The following is a 20,034-nucleotide window of genomic DNA, read 5'->3' as shown; positions in this document are numbered from 1 at the left end:
TGAACATTTAAAGTACTTGTTTCAAAATGTGTCTTTTTTCCCTTGATCATTTGCATGCCATTTGGCATTATAGTTTGTTGGTTGTCAGTGGTCAGTAGCAGTGAATAGCAGTTCATTTTCCAAGGTAAAAACTGACAAACTTAATGTGGAATGCCATGTATAGCACAATTGAGACTGATCTTAACAAGCTTTCCTCAGCACTCTGGACAGTTCTGAGTGAAGCATTTCAAGCTGTTGCACACCTTTCTCTGTGGCATAATGTGTAAATATATTGAGTTTAGAGAAACAGTACAGATGATGGGGTTCAAAACCTGTTCACAGATCATTTTACTGAGGGATATAATAATACATATTGACACTTATTTTGGTGCATAAATGTGTTGTGTTGGGAAACTCAAGTAATGTCAGTATTGATTTAAATTATATCAATATTAATTATTTGTGCTGTGCGAAAAAATAAAAGTATTTCTGTTGTTCCCTGAACCTTTTCTATTCCCATAGCATTACCAAAAGTCCTGATATTATGAGACATAAATGATAATGCTGGCGTGGCAAGAAGGTGTGGGAAGGCTGAATGTGTCATTGTAATGCAATAGTAGCTCTGCTCATTGTTAGATATACACTTGGATTCATTTCATGTTCCTTTAAATTGTTATCCAAAAAAAAGTTTGCATTGCCTTCTGCATTTGCATTCCACTTGGCAGTGTGCAATCACCTTTCACAGCTTAACTCATTCCCTCTAATACAGCTCTGGAAGTTTGCAGTGTAACTTCAAATGGGCAGGGCCAAAAGTATTTGAGTCATATTTCATCCATACATTTCAAAAAAATGTTCATATCTCTGGAACCATAGGGGTTACTGAACTATATAAATGCCAAACTCTTCAGCACAAACTATTTAGTATTCTTTAGGTTCTAGGTCTTAAACTGGATTTTATAAGTCCTAGTAAACACAGTACCAATTAAGTCTGCAAAACTTTGTAAACAACTTACAATATCTTAGCAACTACTAAGTTACACACATACCTTTGACAGCATTTTGTACAGGCATCTGAGAGCTTTCACATGAGTTTAAGCACTTCTGTCTGTGTTGCTTGGTTGCTGCGTTATTTAGAAACAAATGAAGTTTGTGGAAACGTAAATTAATATTATATGAACAGAAAATAGTGTCTATTTACCCACACTAGACAGAGGTCAACTATCGATATGTTGTGTTTGCCATTATGTACATTTAAGATTAAATCTTTTGATACTTAGAATGTAGCATGGTGTTGGAATTATTGATGCCGATTTAAACAAGCAATATTTGATGCCAGGTGTCAGTAAAACGTAACTGCAGATGCACCTTAAGGCATCACTCAGCTGTAATAAGTTAAGGTAAAAAGTGAAAAATGTTCATTTGTCTTCCCTTCAGTAGCACAAATAAGGCTAGTGTTGGTGCATGTCTGTCAGCACCATGGATAGTAATGACCGCAGAGAATGCATCTGGCAACTGTTCAGCTCTGTGGCACAGTGTGTAAATTAAATGAATTCAGAGAAGTAAGACAAATCATGCAATGTTCAAATCCTGTTTATGCATCATATTTCAATTACACTCAATATATATATTATTTGTTTAATTTGTAATCTGTATTTGAGTGGTGCTTGGACAGGGTTCACTATTGAAAGTAAAAGGTGACAAAATAGTTTAGGCTGCCTTATGCAGCACAAACAGGCCTGGTAAACTGTGCATATTCATAGCACTCTGGACAGTGAGTAAAGAAATTCCATCTGTCAGGTAACCTTCTCTGTGGCACAAGGTGTAAGTGCAATGAGCTTAGAGAAAATGATAGCTGATGCAGGGTTTGAATTCACTTAACTGATAACTTTACAGAGCATGGTCTGAATACATATTAACTCACATTTTGTGATATCACTATGTTGTTTAAAAATCAACTATTGTATGTATTGCTAACAGCATGTGAGCTGTTGTCTGTCCACTTTCACATTATTTGCCATTAACTATAACCCTAATATGTTCCACAAAGTACATTTCTGATGTTGCAAGGAGATGTGAGAAGAATGAATGTGTCACTGAAATGCACTTCTTTGCTAGATATACCCATTGATTGAATTCATTTTACTGCCAGCTTTATTCTCCCTATTATATATTTTTTCTAATGCCTTTTGCATTTACTCTCTGGTCGGTAGTGTGCAAATGTGGTTCACTGCTTGAGGAAAAAAGTGAAGAATTTAGTTTAGGCTACCTTCTGCAGCACAAACGAGCCTGATGGCATTGCATGGATGTCAGCACCCTGTAGTACTGAATGATGAAATTCCACCTCTAAATTACCTATGTCTGTGGCACAAGGTGTAAGTGCAGTGACTTTAAATAAAGAAAGCAGGAGGTAAATGGAACAAGTCCAGATAAATGATACTTTTACCAAGGGTATCAGAATCTCATTTCTCACAGCATTTTGATTTGGAATGTAAAATTAAAGACAAATGAGAATGATAAACATGTTTATTAACAGAAATGTATCAGTAATCATTGCATAATGAAACTATTCTATCTGACATATATCATTAATGCTTCACATATCAAGCTGATGTGTGTACAATTTCGTAAACATGATAATGATGATATTTAAATTAAAATGCACTTGCATATGTGTGACAGATACAATAGCTTGGTTATGTTCATAATCACTCATCACATATCCCAACTATGTGTTTAGGACAGTGTGTCTTGTGAAGTTTGTGTATAACATACCCAACCTGTATTACTCAGGTCATGAAACTCCATCTATCTGAAACATAATTACAAGCAGAAATATTGTCTTTTACATACAAATGCATTCCTAGTACTACTTTAAGTCATACACATATAGGCTTCTCTGAAGTATACCACCATTCATTTTATAATTAGTATATCTTTATTTGCCATGCTTAAAGCAAGTTCTCCTATGGCAATAAGAATTAATTGTTTGCATTCTCTAACCAATGGGTTTAATTCCCAGCTGGCATAACATAATTTTAATAATGTATAAGGCCCAACATCAAAATATGTCACAATCCATCTTATTTATCCTTCCAAACATTAAATATCACAAGCCATGCCATTAAGCATTTCATTGTTGAACACTGGAACATGCATCAATAGGTAGAACATCATATATGGCAAATCCTATTGCCGTGTTTCATACCTTTAGTGCTATTTGATGGAAATAGTGCTGATGTATCTGCCAAGGAATCCATGTGTTTTCAATTGCACAAATGCTGTTGGCAAAGTTGTGTGTCTTTACACACAGCCTGTTACACATGAGATCTGAATACATTGTTAGCTTGACTTCTGCAGACATGACTAGTCATGGAGAGAATGGTGCTAGATTTTTAACAAAATGGTTGGGGGGGATTTTTGTGCCACTTCTCATGAAGTGCTACAGTTGTAGGCTGCTGCAGAAGGGTTATATTGGGACTCAGTATAAGGCTGTGGCTTGGAATAGCTTGGCCATGGCTGTCTCCAGCACAGCTGGCATTACACATACTGGGAAACACTGTAATTTCCCACTATAGTCAGCTTAAGAAGAACAAGCAGGACCTGCTAAGCTGATCAGAGGCTGAATTTAGGATTGCAAACACCCCTCAGTTGTCTAAGTATAATAACCTATAATCTGTGTATGATATGGTATTAATTATCTAGACAGTCAAGGCAGTTATTCATTAAGCTTTCATAAATATTTTTTTCTTTTTGTACTCTACAGGTGCAGAGAAAATAGTGGCAAACCATGAGGTACAACAGGAGAGACTTACTCGCTACAGACAAGCATGAGGTAAGTATGCTTCAGGTCCAAATTCAAACCAGATAAGGCTTTTCAGTCCCTCGGTCACTAGCATTTTGGGCAGGGGTACCTCAACCTTGATATCAAGCATGAATGCCTTCCCCAATAACTCTTTCTGTTTGCATTAGGCAGTGATAAGACAGGCTTAACTTTGTGGAGGTTCAATACCCAGAAACAGTGCTTACCTTTTATTACAGGATAGTAATTCAAAAATATTAACAACAATAATAAGTCGGGAACAATTGAAGTACGGTAATTGCCATTATTACATTTGGATGCATATATCCTATCCATAACAGGGGATTAAAGGCTGTTCTGTCTTATATCCTAGAAGTGAGATTTGTTTATTTTTTACAAATTGACATCTTCATATCATATATAGATGTTGCAAAGGTGTAGATTAGTAAATTACCATAATGGTTTATGTATTGCCAAAATATGTATTGAAAAATAAATTAATGTGACATGACAAAAACTAATTATCTCTTTGTTTTCTCTTCCCCCACCCAAACTCTCTTTTTTGAGAGGAGGAGTTATAATGTATCAACATTCTGCTGTTTGCATAGTATGCTGCTGAAGAAAATGACCAACAGCACAGAGAGGTAGACTGACCACTGTGGCTTGGCTCACCATATCGCCACAAATGGCAGTACAGATACCCAGCACTTCAGGTTCATAACTTGTCAGCATTGCCCATACAACCACTGTCCTACCTCCTCCACCTGTGTCAGATAGTTCTGCCCTGGCTGCTGGTGCAGTGTTACCCTCCACAAGCAGTACCAAGAGAGGTGGTGATTTTTTCACCAAACAGGAACTGACAAGGCTGGTGGATGATATCATGAAGAAGGGCCTCAGCACACATATCAACAGGGCTGAGAAGGTGTTGCATCAGATTGCAAAAACTATGCCAACTCCAGCACTGACACAGGCAGTTGATGCAGGGGACAGTGATGACAGTTCTTTGGGTGAGGACTAGATTCTTACTGTTCTGAAGCCGGACATATGTGCAATATTGATGCCCCCTCCCTATCCCAATCGTAGTGTCCCCAACTTTTTGTTTCCATCATCATCCCTGACTGTCTTGTATGTCCTGTATGTCTGCTCATGCTTCCTAACCTGCTGTACCTACCTGACCTTTTCATTCCTAAGCACCTTCCACAACATTCCTCTATTTCCCAAAATAGAGAAAACTGGCACCTGTCCTACAAAAAATATGCCCCACATATTGCGCTCAACTTCTCCTTTGTGTTATCTTGATGCACTTGATTTGTTCCAATTGGCTATACAATATTTTTCTGTTGTTGTTATTCATCCCTGGTGTGGTGACTGTCCAAAGTCTTGACATTCTTTGTACAATTCTACATTTATATTGTGAGCAAGTGGTTGGCTGTGGTGCTCTCACTCCACCCTCATACGAATTCTCTTATTCTTTCACAAGTGTCCTAACCTCTGCTTGCCACCTCCATTTTGACCACTGTGCTATCAATCCCTTTTTCACATGTTTAATCTGGTCAAAAAATAGAATCACAAATGGCACACATGGCCAGAAATGGCCCATAAAAAAACCCTTTACCTTTTGCCCCTAGTATTTGCACAGAGACTGACATGGCACACCAGTGGTGAATGATGGGGAATGCCTTTCCACTTCCTATGGCAAAAGCTGAAGATTTTCATTGCATTTGCTGTAATCTGGTTAATATTGCACAAATGTGCTTAAATCTGCTGTCCTATGGAAATACAGAGTAAAGTCAGAACTTTGACATAGTTACTGTAACCTCTTTTTGGTTGCTGGATTAATAAACTGGAAGTTCCTATGTGGCATGTTGTGATAATTCCTCTGTATGTAGACTAAAGTTTTTCCAAAGTGCCACAGGTTCAATTACAGCTGTAGTTCAAATTATTGTGTAGTGGCATTTCATATTTCTATCATATGTTTAACTGCAAATGTTTGTATTTCTCCCTATTTAAAACATTTAATTAAGAAACCATTTGAATAGTGGAGAAAGATATCCTCCAGGATTTAGTAGAATCCATGTAGGCACAGTGTAGATCCTGTATGGAATGTATCCATGTACACGGCCATGGTTTCACCTCAGCAGCACGGCATGCATATTAATGATGTTGCTCTGCCGAGGGAAAGCTAAGGAACATGGATATTGAATCAGTGTAGGGAGAGGTGTAGCAGCCACCCGTGGCTGCAGATGAGTGTGAGGCTCCCTGTAATGCTTCCTGTCACTGTTGCAATGTTGTGAAGTGTGTCAATGGTCTAATAAGTCATTTGTATGATGTGTTCATTTTTTTTCTTTTTAATATTTGTATAATTTTTTTCAACTGCATGTTTGTGTGGCATGGCATGGAGTGCAGTAATGCCAAGCTGTTCTCACATGTAGACAGCTGATATATGGCAGACATCTAAAAATAGAAACTGGATGTAATTAATTATTATAATTAAATTTACTTTTTTTTTTTTCATTTATGTTTGCATGGCATGGTGCAGCGTGCAGCAGAGCTGAGCAGAGCTCATACAGACATGGCAGACACCTGCCAAACATCTAAAATTAGAACCAGATGTAATTAATTACTTATTTATAGGTGTATTTTAGCATGTTTATGTGGCGCAGCATGGCACAGTGCTCGACGATGTTAACAGGTAGCCTAATACTATATGTGAATGTATAATAGCTTTTATTACATTCAACTAGGTCCATGGGTAGAGTTACGGTCTTATGTGTAGCAGGTCCTGGGTTTGAGTCCATAACAGGCAGAATACGGCTGTAAATGAATGTACTACTTTTCTTTAATTTCATTCCAGCATTGTGAATGTTGGCTCTACCGCTGTCTGCTAAGCACTGCTCAGTCATGGTATGCAGTACATAAACCTGCTAACAGCTACCACCGTTTGTGCAGTACTAAGCCTTGCTAAAACCACTGTTCTGCGAATTGTCATGCTACTTGGCTTTGCATAGCTGGTTTGCATGCTGCTGAGCAATGCAGTGCTTTTTTGAATGTTGCTGAATGACATTTAAGGGCAGGAGAACTCATTCACTCCAGAGCAGCTCAGGAAAAGCTGCCTGCTGAATTCCACCATAGGAACAACAGAGCAGCCTGAGCTCATTTTCAGAAAATCCATTTGTAATACTATACAGAAAACAAATGCTCATAACTCTTTAACTATAAGAGCTACACTAAAAGTGTAAACGCGAAAGTTGCTCAGCAGACACTGACCTTTCCAACAGTGTAAATGTTGATAGTGCATATCAAAGTCATAATGAAATATTTGGCAAGGAATGCTGATATTGTGCAATTTTTTAATTTTTGGAAAAGCAAAGCACAATATCTTGGTCTATGTACCATGCAGACCCATACAATTTGAATTTAATTTGTTAGTATGAATGTCAGCTTTAAAATGATACTTTAACCATAACTGTGTGACACTCCTTTCATGAGATATTCACAGAAATATGATTAGTATATTATTTCTCATAATTGATAAATAAACAAAACATAATATCTCATCACCTGTAACAGACAGAGCCTACATATCAGTGTAGAAGTTGTGCATCTGAATGTCAGCTTCAAAATGACGCATCATTTGTGTGATTACCATGCTCCCAAGCAAAGATATGGGCATAATAATGAGAAGTATTGTAAATGTATAATTTTCATATTTGTACAAGACTAAACAAACTGTAATATCTGTGCGTGTTTACAGTGCCTAGACACAGGTCTTTACCATGTTGTAAGGAGTAACACTGTCTTCAAAATGATGCATTACTTCACACAATGTGGTGCTCCCTTGCAAAGTTATTTACCAAAATATGAAAAATCATAATTTCCATAACCTAAGTCAGAAACAAACTCTGTTATCTGCCTATGAGTACAACATACAGGTACCATTCTTTTACCATGTTAGAACTATAAATAATCTTTTCAAAATGAGGTATTACTTAGCACATTCAGATGCTCCCTTGCAAAGTTATATAACAAAATATTAAAAAAATCATAATTTCCATAACCATAAGTCTCAAACAAACTTTGATATCTGCACATGTGTCAAACATACTGGCACAATTCTTTTACCATATTAGAACCAGCAATACTGTCTTCAAAATGAGATATTACTTGGCACATTCAGATGCTCCCTTGCAAAGTTATTTACCAAAATAAGAAAAAAATAATAATTTCCATAACCATAAGTCTCAGACAAACTTTGATATCTGCACATGTGTCAAACATACTGGCACAATTCTTTTACCATATTAGAACCAGCAATACTGTCTTCAAAATGAGATATTACTTGGCACATTCAGATGCTCCCTTGCAAATTTATTTACCAAAATATGAAAACAATCATAATTTCCATAACCTAAGTCCGAAACAAACATAGATATCTGCACATGTGTACAACATACAGGCCCAATTCTTTTATATGTTAGAACTATAAATAATCTTTTCAAAATGAGGTATTACTTAGCACATTCAGATGCTCCCTTGCAAAGTTATTTACCAAAATATGAAAAAAAAATCATAATTTCCATAACCATAAGTCTCAAACAAACTTTGATTTCTGCACATGTGTCAAACATACTGGCACAATTCTTTTACCATATTAGAACCAGCAATACTGTCTTCAAAATGAGATATTACTTGGCACATTCAGATGCTCCCTTGCAAAGTTATTTACCAAAATATGAAAAAAATCATAATTTCCATAACCATAAGTCTCAAACAAACTTTGATTTCTGCGCTCCCTTGCAAAGTTATTTACCAAAATATGAAAAAAAAATCATAATTTCCATAACAGTTATTTGCCAAGCTCAGAGAAATAAATTTTACATAACACATTTCATAATAGTGTTTTACTTACTATACTGGTCCAGCTTGGTCATGGGTGTTTTCCATTCTTCTCACAATCATGCAGGGCTCTCCTCATGCCATTGTGGAGGTTGGTCAAGAAGAATGCAATGCCCTCCTCAGTTAGGTGAATGCCATCCCTTCTGAACCAGTGAACATCTTCCCTTCCAGTCTTACCTTATCTGAAATAAAGCATGGGTGGACACTGACAAGGGTGCACAGCCAGGGCACATGTAAAGAGAAAAGCAGGGTAAGGACCGCCGCTCCACTAATATGCCAAGGACAGGCATGGGGCTCCAGATGTTGGTTATCTGTAGTGTCCCATAGCTGTGCCGGCTGCCCACTCAGACTGCTGATACCACTATGGTCTCATGACCTCCTTCAGTGGCAGCAGTCTGCCTTACCTCTGCCTTTTCTCTTTACATGTGCCCATTCAGCAATGGACCTAAGGGATGAGGGACTGAAGTAACTCACTAATTGCTGTCCTGACCTACCGGAAGGGAGGGAGACTGAGGAGAGCTACATCAAGGCAACATGTCAAAGACCAAGACTGACCCAGGCTGTGTCTTTTTGCATGTTTTGCAGTACATCACAGTGGCACACCCAAGCCCATGCTTACCGAGGACAGCATCACTATGGGACTGTGCTGTAGAGTCTCCAGGTTCCCAAGTGCGATCCCGGTGGATCACAAGATCCATGCTGGCTGGGTATGCCCCTGTGATGCACCCAGCAACACAATATTCGGCGATGGGACAGCGTAAGGTTTTGGCTGCTCCCTTTCCAGTGACTCCCAGAACAGCAGAAGACAGTCTTACCTTATCTGAAATAAAGCATGGGTGGACACTGACAAGGGTGCACAGCCAGGGCACATGTAAAGAGAAAAAGCAGGGTAAGGACCGCCGCTCCACTAATATGCCAAGGACAGGCATGGGGCTCCAGATGTTGGTTATCTGTAGTGTCCCATAGCTGTGCCGGCTGCCCACTCAGACTGCTGATACCACTATGGTCTCATGACCTCCTTCAGTGGCAGCAGTCTGCCTTACCTCTGCCTTTTCTCTTTACATGTGCCCATTCAGCAATGGACCTAAGGGATGAGGGACTGAAGTAACTCACTAATTGCTGTCCTGACCTACCGGAAGGGAGGGAGACTGAGGGGAGAGCTACATCAAGGCAACATGTCAAAAGACCAAGACTGACCCAGGCTGTGTCTTTTTGCATGTTTTTGCAGTACATCACAGTGGCACACCCAAGCCATGCTTACCGAGGACAGCATCACTATGGGACTGTGCTGTAGAGTCTCCAGGTTCCCAAGTGCGATCCCGGTGGATCACAAGATCCATGCTGGCTGGGTATGCCCCCTGTGATGCACCCAGCAACACAATATTCGGCGATGGGACAGCGTAAGGTTTTTGGCTGCTCCCTTTCCAGTGACTCCCAGAACAGCAGAAGACAGTCTTACCTTATCTGAAATAAAGCATGGGTGGACACTGACAAGGGTGCACAGCCAGGGCACATGTAAAGAGAAAAAGCAGGGTAAGGACCGCCGCTCCACTAATATGCCAAGGACAGGCATGGGGCTCCAGATGTTGGTTATCTGTAGTGTCCCATAGCTGTGCCGGCTGCCCACACAGACTGCTGATACCACTATGGTCTCATGACCTCCTTCAGTGGCAGCAGTCTGCCTTACCTCTGCCTTTTCTCTTTACATGTGCCCATTCAGCAATGGACCTAAGGGATGAGGGACTGAAGTAACTCACTAATTGCTGTCCTGACCTACCGGAAGGGAGGGAGACTGAGGGAGAGCTACATCAAGGCAACATGTCAAAGACCAAGACTGACCCAGGCTGTGTCTTTTGCATGTTTTGCAGTACATCACAGTCGCACACCCAAGCCCATGCTTACCGAGGACAGCATCACTATGGGACTGTGCTGTAGAGTCTCCAGGTTCCCAAGTGCGATCCCGTGGATCACAAGATCCATGCTGGCTGGTATGCCCTGTGATGCACCCAGCAACACAATATTCGGCGATGGGACAGCGTAAGGTTTTGGCTGCTCCTTTCCAGTGACTCCCAGAACAGCAGAAGACAGTCTTACCTTAGCTGAAATAAAGCATGGGTGGACACTGACAAGGGTGCACAGCCAGGGCACATGTAAAGAGAAAAAGCAGGGTAAGGACCGCCGCTCCACTAATATGCCAAGGACAGGCATGGGGCTCCAGATGTTGGTTATCTGTAGTCTCCCATAGCTGTGCCGACTGCCCACTCAGACTGCTGATACCACTATGGTCTCATGACCTCATTCAGTGTCAGCAGTCTGCCTTACCTCTGCCTTTTCTCTTTACATGTGCCCATTCAGCAATGGACCTAAGGGATGAGGGACTGAAGTAACTCACTAATTGCTGTCCTGACTTACCGGAAGGAGGGAGACTGAGGGAGAGCTACATCAAGGCAACATGTCAAAGACCAAGACTGACCCAGGCTGTGTCTTTTGCATGTTTTGCAGTACATCACAGTGGCACACCCAAGCCCATGCTTACCGAGGACAGCATCACTATGGGACTGTGCTGTAGAGTCTCCAGGTTCCCAAGTGCGATCCCGGTGGATCACAAGATCCATGCTGGCTGGGTATGCCCCTTGTGATGCACCCAGCAACACAATATTCGGCGATGGGACAGCGTAAGGTTTTGGCTGCTCCCTTTCCAGTGACTCCCAGAACAGCAGAAGACAGTCTTACCTTATCTGAAATAAAGCATGGGTGGACACTGACAAGGGTGCACAGCCAGGGCACATGTAAAGAGAAAAAGCAGGGTAAGGACCGCCGCTCCACTAATATGCCAAGGACAGGCATGGGGCTCCAGATGTTGGTTATCTGTAGTGTCCCATAGCTGTGCCGGCTGCCCACTCAGACTGCTGATACCACTATGGTCTCATGACCTCCTTCAGTGGCAGCAGTCTGCCTTACCTCTGCCTTTTCTCTTTACATGTGCCCATTCAGCAATGGACCTAAGGGATGAGGGACTGAAGTAACTCACTAATTGCTGTCCTGACCTACCGGAAGGGAGGGAGGCTGAGGGGAGAGCTACATCAAGGCAACATGTCAAAAGACCAAGACTGACCCAGGCTGTGTCTTTTTGCATGTTTTTGCAGTACATCACAGTGGCACACCCAAGCCCATGCTTACCGAGGACAGCATCACTATGGGACTGTGCTGTAGAGTCTCCAGGTTCCCAAGTGCGATCCCGGTGGATCACAAGATCCATGCTGGCTGGGTATGCCCCCTGTGATGCACCCAGCAACACAATATTCGGCGATGGGACAGCGTAAGGTTTTGGCTGCTCCTTTCCAGTGACTCCCAGAACAGCAGAAGACAGTCTTACCTTATCTGAAATAAAGCATGGGTGGACACTGACAAGGGTGCACAGCCAGGGCACATGTAAAGAGAAAAGCAGGGTAAGGACCGCGCTCCACTAATATGCCAAGGACAGGCATGGGGCTCCAGATGTTGGTTATCTGTAGTGTCCCATAGCTGTGCCGCTGCCCACTCAGACTGCTGATACCACTATGGTCTCATGACCTCCTTCAGTGGCAGCAGTCTGCCTTACCTCTGCCTTTTCTCTTTACATGTGCCCATTCAGCAATGGACCTAAGGGATGAGGGACTGAAGTAACTCACTAATTGCTGTCCTGACCTACCGGAAGGGAGGGAGACTGAGGGAGAGCTACATCAAGGCAACATGTCAAAAGACCAAGACTGACCCAGGCTGTGTCTTTTGCATGTTTTGCAGTACATCACAGTGGCACACCCAAGCCCATGCTTACCGAGGACAGCATCACTATGGGACTGTGCTGTAGAGTCTCCAGGTTCCCAAGTGCGATCCCGGTGGATCACAAGATCCATGCTGGCTGGGTATGCCCCTTGTGATGCACCCAGCAACACAATATTCGGCGATGGGACAGCGTAAGGTTTTTGGCTGCTCCCTTTCCAGTGACTCCCAGAACAGCAGAAGACAGTCTTACCTTATCTGAAATAAAGCATGGGTGGACACTGACAAGGGTGCACAGCCAGGGCACATGTAAAGAGAAAAAGCAGGGTAAGGACCGCCGCTCCACTAATATGCCAAGGACAGGCATGGGGCTCCAGATGTTGGTTATCTGTAGTGTCCCATAGCTGTGCCGGCTGCCCACTCAGACTGCTGATACCACTATGGTCTCATGACCTCCTTCAGTGGCAGCAGTCTGCCTTACCTCTGCCTTTCTCTTTACATGTGCCCATTCAGCAATGGACCTAAGGGATGAGGGACTGAAGTAACTCACTAATTGCTGTCCTGACCTACCGGAAGGGAGGGAGACTGAGGGAGAGCTACATCAAGGCAACATGTCAAAAGACCAAGACTGACCCAGGCTGTGTCTTTTGCATGTTTTGCAGTACATCACAGTGGCACACCCAAGCCCATGCTTACCGAGGACAGCATCACTATGGGACTGTGCTGTAGAGTCTCCAGGTTCCCAAGTGCGATCCCGGTGGATCACAAGATCCATGCTGGCTGGGTATGCCCCTGTGATGCACCCAGCAACACAATATTCGGCGATGGGACAGCGTAAGGTTTTGGCTGCTCCCTTTCCAGTGACTCCCAGAACAGCAGAAGACAGTCTTACCTTATCTGAAATAAAGCATGGGTGGACACTGACAAGGGTGCACAGCCAGGGCACATGTAAAGAGAAAAAGCAGGGTAAGGACCGCTCCACTAATATGCCAAGGACAGGCATGGGGCTCCAGATGTTGGTTATCTGTAGTGTCCCATAGCTGTGCCGGCTGCCCACTCAGACTGCTGATACCACTATGGTCTCATGACCTCCTTCAGTGGCAGCAGTCTGCCTTACCTCTGCCTTTTCTCTTTACATGTGCCCATTCAGCAATGGACCTAAGGGATGAGGGACTGAAGTAACTCACTAATTGCTGTCCTGACCTACCGGAAGGGAGGGAGACTGAGGGAGAGCTACATCAAGGCAACATGTCAAAGACCAAGACTGACCCAGGCTGTGTCTTTTGCATGTTTTGCAGTACATCACAGTGGGACACCCAAGCCCATGCTTAGCGAGGACAGCATCGCTATCGGACTGTCCTGTAGAGTCTCCAGGTTCCCAAGTGCGATCGGTGGATCACAAGATCCATGCTGGCTGGGTATGCCCCTGTGATGCACCCAGCAACACAATATTCGGCGATGGGACAGCGTAAGGTTTTGGCTGCTCCCTTTCCAGTGACTCCCAGAACAGCAGAAGACAGTCTTACCTTATCTGAAATAAAGCATGGGTGGACACTGACAAGGGTGCACAGCCAGGGCACATATAAAGAGAAAAAGCAGGGTAAGGACCGCCGCCACTAATATGCCAAGGACAGGCATGGGGCTCCAGATGTTGGTTATCTGTAGTGTCCCATAGCTGTGCCGGCTGCCCACTCAGACTGCTGATACCACTATGGTCTCATGACCTCCTTCAGTGGCAGCAGTCTGCCTTACCTCTGCCTTTTCTCTTTACATGTGCCCATTCAGCAATGGACCTAAGGGATGAGGGACTGAAGTAACTCACTAATTGCTGTCCTGACCTACCGGAAGGGAGGGAGACTGAGGGAGAGCTACATCAAGGCAACATGTCAAAGACCAAGACTGACCCAGGCTGTGTCTTTTGCATGTTTTGCAGTACATCACAGTGGCACACCCAAGCCCATGCTTACCGAGGACAGCATCACTATGGGACTGTGCTGTAGAGTCTCCAGGTTCCCAAGTGCGATCCCGGTGGATCACAAGATCCATGCTGGCTGGGTATGCCCCTGTGATGCACCCAGCAACACAATATTCGGCGATGGGACAGCGTGGGTTTTGGCTGCTCCCTTTCCAGTGACTCCCAGAACAGCAGAAGACAGTCTTACCTTATCTGAAATAAAGCATGGGTGGACACTGACAAGGGTGCACAGCCAGGGCACATGTAAAGAGAAAAGCAGGGTAAGGACCGCGCTCCACTAATATGCCAAGGACAGGCATGGGGCTCCAGATGTTGGTTATCTGTAGTGTCCCATAGCTGTGCCGGCTGCCCACTCAGACTGCTGATACCACTATGGTCTCATGACCTCCTTCAGTGGCAGCAGTCTGCCTTACCTCTGCCTTTTCTCTTTACATGTGCCCATTCAGCAATGGACCTAAGGGATGAGGGACTGAAGTAACTCACTAATTGCTGTCCTGACCTACCGGAAGGGAGGGAGACTGAGGGGAGAGCTACATCAAGGCAACATGTCAAAAGACCAAGACTGACCCAGGCTGTGTCTTTTTGCATGTTTTGCAATACATCACAGTGGCACACCCAAGCCCATGCTTACCGAGGACAGCATCACTATGGGACTGTGCTGTAGAGTCTCCAGGTTCCCAAGTGCGATCCCGGTGGATCACAAGATCCATGCTGGCTGGGTATGCGTTCGTGCTGAAGGGCTTGGATGCTAACTGACATGGGGGCACAGAAAGAGCACATGTACACTGAAAAGGCAGGTGAGGCACTCTGCTTTACCTCTGCCTGTTCAATTTACATGTGTCCTTTCTGCAATGGGCAGAAGGGAGGAGCTAATGTAAACCCTGTTGCCCTGACCTACATACACTGACTACACCTGAAGGGAGGGAGACTGAGTGGAGAGCTACATCAAGGCAACATGTCCAAAGGCTTAGACTGACCCAGGCTGTTTTTTTTGCATGTGTCCTTTGCCGGAGGGAACCATTACATCACAGTTGCACACCCAAGGCCCACAGCACTATGGGAGAAATTTATGGCCATGGTACTCCCCAAAGCATTCAACACACAGGTTGACCTTGCAAGTTGGGCACGCCCATGATGGCTCAGCACGCTTACCCTTGCTGGCACAGTTTTACATCTTGATTTATGCCACTTCACTGGAAAGTGAGAGCCATGCTCAAATCGGCTCACAGCCTCTGGGACAGTAATCTCAGTGCATCTTTTCCTCTTTGTGTAACTGGCAAGTAGATGCAAGCCTAGGTTCCTTCGAACTGTAACTGTGTTGCGAATAATCGTCCAGAACGTGATAGTTGCTGATGTCTGATACTTTCACGGAATATAATGAAAGCATTGACAATGGCCACATCCCATAAGAACCAGAACAAGTACAGCCACCATTTGCGGGCCTTTCTGGCACTGGGATACTGTGTCCTCAGCTGATCTGCTCTGTCCACCCCATTCATGTAACTGTTGTACATGTTTACAACTGGTGGACATGGCACTGATGTCTTTCTTCCATCACGCTTTCTTCTGTATGTGCTGGAGACTGGCAAGGTTGGGTTACAGTTAGTTGACAGGAGGAATACTGGTTTGCTATCCTTCCATTCAGTAGCTAGCAGTGGTCCACTCTGCAATTGTTTGTAGTAGCCTCGAGCTGCTTTTCCAATGGCCTGTCTGTTGAATGTAAGAGGCCATCCTGACCTATTGGTGCATGGTTCCACAACAGTATAGATCATCTTTCAGCAATTGCTGTGCTAGTGGAACAGAGGTAAAGAAGTTATCAAAGTAAATGTGATGCTTCTTGCCAATCAGTCCCCTAGTCAAGTCAACTACAACTCTGTGTGCCAGCCCGACCTCTGTATTCTGCTCCGTTTTTCCAGTGTATACCTGGAATTCACGTACATACCCATTGGTTGAGTCTGCCAACACCCACACCTTAATGCCATACCTCTCAGGCTTACCAGGTATAAACTGTCTAAATGTCAAGCGTCCACGGAAGCCAACCATGGCTTCATCTACAGCCACCTCACGATGCACATTGTAACGTGTCCTGCATGCATGAAGCACTGCATCCAGTATTGGCCGTACGTGATGTAGCTTGTCATGACCCACAGCACCATGTGGTAGGCTCAGGCTGTTATCATTGCAGTGGAAGTACTGCTGAATTTTTTCAAACCTATCTCTGGTCATGTACTCTGCTATTGGGAAGCGACCATATACATGGTGTGTTTCCCAGTACTGCCTCAATTCAGGAACATGTACAATAGACATGTATATTCTGACACCTAAAAATGTGCGTATGTCTCCTGGGCACACAGGACTCCACCGCGTATCAACCTTGCCTGCTGCGGCCTGCCTCTGTGCAGCATAGCGATTTGTTTCATTAGCAATACAGGTGTATAGCTCCTCTGGGAACATCAAATTCAGGAAGTCCATCTCTGTGCTATCTGAGCCCAAGTGATCTATTGGTCCTACTGGCCCCACAAATTCCTCAATGTGTAAAGTTTGAAGATGTTTTTCCCACGTGATTTTACGTGGTGGGCATGCTCTGCGTACCTGACTGGGTCGCAAGGAACAGTTGGAAATGGGAAAGGCTGAAGGGTTGAGAGATGATGCTCTCTGAATGCCAGTAGCAATTGTACTGCTTGCAGTTGGTAGTGAACTGTTGACACATGTTCCCTGCTGAGGCACACCCATATCAGTCTCTGACAAGGAGCTACTTGGACTCCTATCTAGAGGATTATCTCCATCACAATCACCAAACTGTGGACTACTTCCCACATCATGCACAGGCGAAGGCACATCCACACCCTTATCAGCAGTTGCAGTGCCATGCACTGTGGAGGACTGCATAGCTGTGTCATTTAGACCAGGTGCTTTCGTGAACACAGATAAAGGCATGTCATCGTCTGCGTCATACTCTGAATGCCCTTGGTGGCCATAGTGTGTGGCCAACTTGTGTGTGGGCACCTTCCTTAGTTGTGCAAGTGGCACCTCATCCTCACTGTCTTGGTCACTGACATAATTACTGGTCAGGTCTGCTTTGGCAACTGGTAGTGGTCTTTCAGGAACGGCGGGTACAGGAGCATCATCCTTATCACAGGCAATGGCCTTTTCATGCAGACGTGCGAGTGGAATGTCATCATCCGAGTCATAATCATCATCCTCGCTCTGGTTGGCATTATGTGGTACATCAAGGTGCATACCATCGTCTGAACCACTGCTACAACCATCACAGTCAGTTTCCTCACCCAACAGGTAAACGCTGCTTGCTTTCTCCTCAACAGATGGCATCTTTGGTGGTGGCTGTGTTGCTTTACACTTGAAATCACACCTGAAAAACACAATGCAATACAACATTCTGATGTAATATACCTGCAGAGGCATGTGAAAATCAATGCACCTATCGTGATATTTCTATATATATATATATATACACACAAATGTTTGGGGGTGGTTGCAAATTAAATAAGATAAATGCATGTTGTTTTGAGTACTACCTAAGACTGCATCACTGATGTACATTTATCTCCCTTCTGCTTCCTATGTCTCCCTCTCACAATACTTCTTTCTCCAAGAACAAACAAAAGGGGAGAAATACAGTCAAATCAAATACATTTATAGTGAAGCAACTGGCCTGATAAAATTACAGTAACCTGCAAAAGAATAAACCCACTATCTGCCCATCTTCATCCATGCATTCAAGACTAGGGCTTTGTTGCAAAATTAAATCCTTCATGCAGCACAGAGTAGACTCATGCCCAGTATAAATGCATAATTTTCAATCATGACATGAAGCAATCAGTCTAAGTAGTACAGTTAATCACGAACTTACCAACACCCTAGGCCAAAGGTTCCTGGAATTCATAAATTCAAATGCAATGGAACAGCTAGTCACCTCTACAACAAAGGTGAGATATTGTACTAGACCTGATAATCACAAACATGGGGACAAAGTGCTCCACACTGGAAGTATACCCCTCACTAGTGAGATCTGACCACAACTAATCACCCGGGATATACAGATCCCTGGATATACCGATCCCACCTCTACCCAGAACACAAGACTAGTGAAAAACTTCTCAAAAGCCGACTTCACACTTCTTATAACTGAGATGGTATTCGACTGTGCCAGTGGAAACCACATCCCACAATGCAGAATACTTCACAAATGCTTTCTACGTACATCTCCAAGAATGCATGGATCATGCAATCCCAAATAAAACCAAGACCCTCTCCACCAAGGGAAGGCGTCCTGACTGGTGGACCCCAGCCATAAACAAATTGTACAACAAAAGGAAACTACTGCATGACAGAGCAAAATCCCATAAAGAGAAGGCATCTCTGATCAGCAGTAGTAGAAAGCTATGTTCTCTCTTAAACATATTTAACCTTTGCCTTACTACAGGATATGTACCTTAACACTGACGTACAGCAGCAGTAGTCCCACTCCACAAAGGAGGCACCTCTACAGACCCTGATAACTACCTCCCCATAACCTTAACCAGCCTGGTCTGCAAAGCTATGGAAAGAATCATTATGGAACTCACAGACATTGAGGACTTAGACACTTGATCCCACCCAGTTCAGCTTCCTACAGCTGTTCCATACTGATGCCCTCTTACCGTGTGGTCATGTTCATCAGCCTTTACAAAAAGAAGCACGTCGACAAGGAGAAACAGCAGCGCCTGTATACTATTAAACAGAACCATCTTAGGAGGCCTGGAGAGCTGAACACTTTAATCACCCAGCTGTTGTCAGGTACTCAGCACCGCTACCAGACCTCTACCTTCCAAGTAGGGTTGCCAGGTTTCTTTGTGGCTAAAACCGGACTAAGGTCACGCCCCTCACATCACTCATAACTCCACCCATTCCCACCCATGCCCCTCCCATTTTGTGACATCACTGTGACGTCAGCTGAACAGAGGGAATACCCTCTTTTTCTGTTCTGGATGCCTGATTTCAGCCGATTTCTCCCCAGTTGCCATAAACACTGTTCAAAACTTTCAGTGTGCATACTGTCTTCTTCTTTACTTCTACAGTGATTACAGATATTTTGATTTAATTTAAAACATTTATTTCAAATTTTATAGTACAAACCACTGATACACATTTGCTAAACAAAGCAATACTGTCTCACAATGAAAACAGACGTAGCATTAAAACTACTCTGCCTTTAAATCTCACATTCACCGAAACAGCATTGTACATTGTTTTCCAAGTTTAAGATGATAAAATTTTAAAATGTTCTAAGAAATTACACATATTAACAACAATCATATCTTACATCAATAAAACAGACCTGAAAATGTATAGCATGGTCTGAAAATACATGTTTAGTATAAAACAATATATAATGACACACTTGGTCTTGCAGCTTTTGAAAAATGAACCTATGCATTTTATAGAAATCTACAGAGCATATGCTTAGTGCGGATAACTAGTGGATGGTCAGAAAACTAGCTGGGTCATCAATTTACATACCTTTGCTATACCAATCTCAGTATGTCACAAATAACAATTAACCACAGCTGACCCTCAATTATAGAGCATTATATCAAAATAGTTAGTAATATTAACAGGAGAG

At 43.4% G+C, this 20,034-nt stretch overlaps 1 long non-coding RNA gene across 1 annotated transcript; it reads right to left on the bottom strand.

The window, feature by feature from the left end:
- Nucleotides 1–903: 903 nt before the first annotated feature.
- LOC122802041 lies at nucleotides 904–19,237 on the bottom strand. Its single transcript, XR_006364853.1, has 3 exons — nucleotides 19,073–19,237; nucleotides 8,688–8,691; nucleotides 904–914 (listed from the first exon to the last, which is right to left on the bottom strand). It is a non-coding gene; the product is annotated as an uncharacterized LOC122802041 (long non-coding RNA).
- Nucleotides 19,238–20,034: the final 797 nt, after the last annotated feature.

Source organism: Protopterus annectens, chromosome 5.part0, assembly GCF_019279795.1.
Source record: "Protopterus annectens isolate FY-2018-M chromosome 5.part0, PAN1.0, whole genome shotgun sequence".
In the NCBI taxonomy this organism is placed as follows: domain Eukaryota; kingdom Metazoa; phylum Chordata; order Ceratodontiformes; family Protopteridae; genus Protopterus; species Protopterus annectens.
This window is presented reverse-complemented; position numbering and strand designations above follow the sequence as displayed.